The sequence below is a fragment of the Enoplosus armatus genome, chromosome 12 (genome assembly GCF_043641665.1).
Source record: "Enoplosus armatus isolate fEnoArm2 chromosome 12, fEnoArm2.hap1, whole genome shotgun sequence".
In the NCBI taxonomy this organism is placed as follows: Eukaryota; Metazoa; Chordata; class Actinopteri; order Centrarchiformes; family Enoplosidae; genus Enoplosus; species Enoplosus armatus.
In genome coordinates this window covers 6,244,980-6,250,000 of record NC_092191.1, presented here as the reverse complement: position 1 = coordinate 6,250,000, position 5,021 = coordinate 6,244,980, and positions in this window count along the sequence as shown.

The following is a 5,021-nucleotide window of genomic DNA, read 5'->3' as shown; positions in this document are numbered from 1 at the left end:
TTCCAGCCGGCAGAAACTCAATCCACTCGCTATTCTCCTCACCTTACTCTTAGTGATGGATTGACAAGATGAGGCTGAGGGGGTGGGGGACCTCTCAGTCTCATCACATCAAACAAACCACCCACAAAGAGAATGCTACTGGCCTTATGTCAAATTCACAAACTTTAGGTAAACTTTTCCTCCGCGTCCTCCTCCTCCTCCTCCTCCTCCTCCTCCTCCTTACAGTACCTCCTTGGCTGGGCCATTCCATCCTATCAGACATTTCCCCTGAGGAGAGTGAGTGCTGGCTTTGACTCATCAAAAATGAAAGGGATTACACAAGCTCAATGTGTGTATAGTATGTGTGTACTATGGTGGTATAGTCAGTGGAGAGTGCCACCGTGAGGCTTAAAGGAATAATGCATGCAGCTTGATTGCAAAGATGATAGAGGAGGACTAATAAAGGGCCCTGCTTCTCAGTATGCCATGGCGGCCATCAAGCATACCGATTTTGTTTTCATCTGAACGCTATAGAAGCTGTTTCTACTAATTAGTATCAGTAAGAAGAAATATATCGTAAATTCAGAAGGTTGGAATGGAAATTTGTTTGGAAACACTAGAGAATGACTGGTACAGTGGGTGTGAGCAGATGTTTAAGTTGAGTGTTTCAAATTACTCCCAGTTTAAAGAAGGCTCAATTTGAAGGCTTAACTGCCAAATTAGTTAAAGGAGCTTTTCTTTCTTAACAGACTCACAAACAAAGTATGGTCTTATTATAAGCACTTAGCATTGTAAGCAAAGACGGTGCAGAGTGCGCACATCCAACCCCAGCTGAGTAAATGACAAAAGCAGCATACAAAGGAAAAAGAGAGGCTGTCTTCACACTAAATATTGCAAGCTCTCTAAAGGGCTCTTGAATGAGGCAACATTTCGACCATTAAGGACAGTCAGGCAAACATCCATGTGAAAAATGAGCAGGCTATAAAACTCATTATCCCAGTCTACATTTGTTTGTATCATGTGCTCTAACTGTTGTCTGTATATACATGTACAGCTAACTTTCCTTTCACATGAACGTTTGCCTGATGAAGATGTTGATGGTCGAAACGTTACCTCAAGCCTGTGTGGGTCAATCACTTTCAGTTTTATGATTAAACACCTGCAAAACTAATGACAGTCCAACAAAAAAGCTATACAACAGCTGTATTTTGTAGTTAGTGCTAATTAGTGAATATTGGCATGCTAACACGCTAAACTAAGATGGTGCACATGGTAAACATTATACCTGCTAAACACCAGCATATTGGTATTGCCATTGTGAGCGTGTTTGCATGCTGACATTAGCCTTTGGCTCAAAGTACCGCTGTGCAGCCTCACAGAGCCACTAGCATGGCAGTAGACTCTCAGTTTCAATTAACCTTTATTTATTTATTACCCATGTGTCACTGACTGTTTTTGAGGAATGTGCTGTTCACACTAACAGAGTTACACACATTAACACCCTGAAGCTGCCCAGTACAATAATAATACAAGACTTTGAGAAACACCACATTTTCCCTCATCAGTGAATATTTATTTACTGAATCTCAAATAGCCGAAAGGGCATTTGTTACCATGATTACGGGTGTAATGGTGATACCTTAAAACCAAATATGGTAGTTTAGTGGACTGGATAGAAGTGTAAGGGTCACAGAGAACATTAATACACAAATACTGATTAAGGATGACTGTTTATCTATTCAAATGTCACAGCTTGGTTAAAGTTACCTTTTGTATAACATATTTTTTACACCACTGTTTTATGTAAGTTGGCAGGTGTGTGTTTGTGACTCACTGGTGACAGCACACGGAGGTTATTAGGGGCCACGTGGCGCGATGCCGCCTCTGTGTCATGAAGCAGATGACACAGGACTCATCTCTCCCAGGACAGTGGGAGTCCTGGGAGAGATGCAGCACAGTCTGTCACAAACTGGGGTCAGGAGTTCAGCATATGAGGGGGAAACAGGCTGGAGGCACAGAACAACAGAGTCAGTCAGTGTGAAGGAAAATTCAAGTGGCTGCAATTAAAGCAGTAAGTCACACAAAAAGCAAAGAAAAAGACATTCTGGTCTTGGCATGACATGACAAAATAAAGTAAAGAAGGCATCTTAAAAAATTAAATTTTCAATTAAAAATGCAAGATAGACCTTAAAGTACTGTAAATGAAACTAGGTAAGGAGGCGACCATGTAAAAAGTGACCTTGTGAGATTGGTCTCATTTCCCCAGAGCCTTATGATTTATGTTGTCAAAGGTTATAACTGCTGTGTGAAAAATGCAGAAGAGAGGAAGTGCACTGTGTCATGAGGCAGTACTCACACGGCTGGAATCTGAACAACAATCATCTTAAATAATATCATTTATTACCAAAGGAATTCTTACAAATTATGGACCTTATAAAAAAATATGGTTTAAAATTATTTGTAATATATTACAAAATGTCAGAATTATACCTCCTTCAAAGGGAAACCAACCTTTTTTTACTTGACATTTTAAAACTGAGACCTCTCCAGGGTCATATAAAATGTGTTTCCCAAAAGGATACAGTATGGTGTCGAGTACAATATGTCCTCTAAAGCTACACTGTGGAAATTAACTTCTTCTATAAATACATTTTTAATATGCATAGGTTATATTGCATGCATTTACCTGCATAAAAAGGAAAGAAGTTTGACTTTTTGTATTCCCTCTTATACAACACTCAGCATCCCCTTTGATTACTGCCTCTCTGATGTGCACAGTCTAAATATTCCTGCTTAAAAGAAACTAGTCTCAAATAAATGACACAAATGTTTAGAATAGTCACCATCGTTACTTTCTGTATCTACTTTTATACACTGTTCACTTTGTGCACTGCCTTTTCAAAAAGCTCAGCTTACAACATGTTTATTAGTATGGCAGTCTCATTTTCACCTCACCCGAGCCAGGGGGCAGGGCTGGCAGTGGCTGGTTGGCAGTGGCTGCCATTGCTGGCGCTGATGCCTCAGTTAAAGGGCACTGGGCCTGTGCCTGTTGCAACTCAACAAATCTGTCTGTCAAAGTCTTCTTGGGACGGCAAATTGGCCAACAGAGAAGTCATTAAATAGAAAAACGAGAGAGAGAGAGAACAGAGAAAATGTTTAAAGCTCTTCACAGTAAAAGGTTATAAAGGAGGAGAAAATAAGATACACCATGAAACAGTGAAAGAGAAAACCTTGAAAGGAGAGATAGGCAGACACAAACTAATTAACAGGGGGAACATGAGAGGGACGAAGCTGTCTCCTCAATTAACAGTTCGCCCATGTCCACAGGAAAAAACACTCAACTTCCTCCATTTCCTGTGTTAAAGCAACAATCGGCACGTCTTTGCTGCACTCTTATGCACCACTTTAATTCATTTTGTTGCCACAGCACAAAAGAAAGCATATGGAATTTAAAAAAAACCCATATGGAGTCACAGGGGAAAGTAAAACATTTCAGCCATGCTGCTGCATATGTATTTTGACCTTTCTACTTTTCTTGAAAGACAGCCAACTTCTGTCCTGGGCAGAGTGACTTAGCAGACCTCTTCCTGACTTGTTGCGGGCCAGCCTACTGAAGGCACAGCTCTCTGCAATGCAGTGTCTTTGTTTAGTTTGACAGGGAAACCGTCGCTGACAGCCAACAGCACATTGTACTGTATTGGTTTAGCTGAACAAGCCTGTTATAGAATATCACAGATTTCTTTTTCTATTCTTAGCTTTCTCCCTCTTCTGGATTTTGGTTTTTGGACTTAGAGGGATGTGAGAATTTGAAAACAATGTTACTAGAAACAAAGACACTAAAACACTCGACTCCAGTGAGTTTTTAACTGTTGAATTTGCAACCAAAATGTAGCTAAAATACTGTTTTCTTCATGTCCTCAAATATTTGATGTATATTTTACAAGATGAGCTGTGCATATAGTGACATGCAGGCTAGTTGAAAAGCACCCAAACTATCATAAAACTTGGTGTAAAGTGAAACATCTAACACAAAACACAAGAGGGTGATTAATAATCTGTCAAATCTAACGTCATCTATTTCCAACCAAAAAAGAGGCAAAAATGACCACTAGAATAGCATAATTATTGAGCTTGTGATGAATAAAAGCTCCAGGAGGCAACTGACCTACTTTCAACCACTAGGGGGAGTGGTTAGCACAACTGATCTACGTGTTTGTTCAGATATCTGAGTAATACTTCACTTTCCCTGAGTGAATACAGATCTGATATAAACTGGATTGGTTGTATCTGTGTGGTTGAGCACTTGCTTTAACTGTGGTGTTCTGTAAGATCTGATATCGTCTCCAGGAGAGAGGGTGACTTTTTTTTTTCTGAGTGTCTGACCCAGGTTGATCTTGGATACTATCCTGAGGTCTGGAGACAGCTGCAGAGCAAGGCTGCCAAAGGGAGCAGCTATCATTGGTAACCTCCTGCAGTATTGGTAATGGCAGCGTTGCTCTTCTAGCAAAGGGACCATCCAGCCTCTATCAACAGGTTTAAAGGCAATGCCCCAAAGGAGGTTTACGAGTTTACATCCACTGAGACTCTGCATGCAGTGCAGGTTGTGTTGTTTTTTTCAGGGCTTTAATTACATTAATATTGGAGTGACTTTTAAGTTTAAGTTAAGACATGTACACTATTGTGATCCATTAACTTTTCATGTAGCCCCATCATCAGGTCAACATTTAAAAATCCAATATTCTGGTTTATGACCAAACACTTGCAAAACTAAAGACATTCTCATCGGCCTGAGCTGTACTTTGAACATGGTAAACATCAGCATGTTAGTATTGTCACTGAGAGCATGTTAGCATTTAGCACAAAGCACCACTGTGCCTAAGCACAGCCTCAAAGAGTGGTTCGCATTTGTTTCTGTGTGTTAAATGTCTTTGTTCAGACTCTCCACAGCTGCCACCTCATCTAAGAGTTTGGCTGGGTGTAAGAATGTGGGGGCTGTTTGTGACAGATTCCTGGGCATAAAGGTGAATGTGTGGTGGGATTAA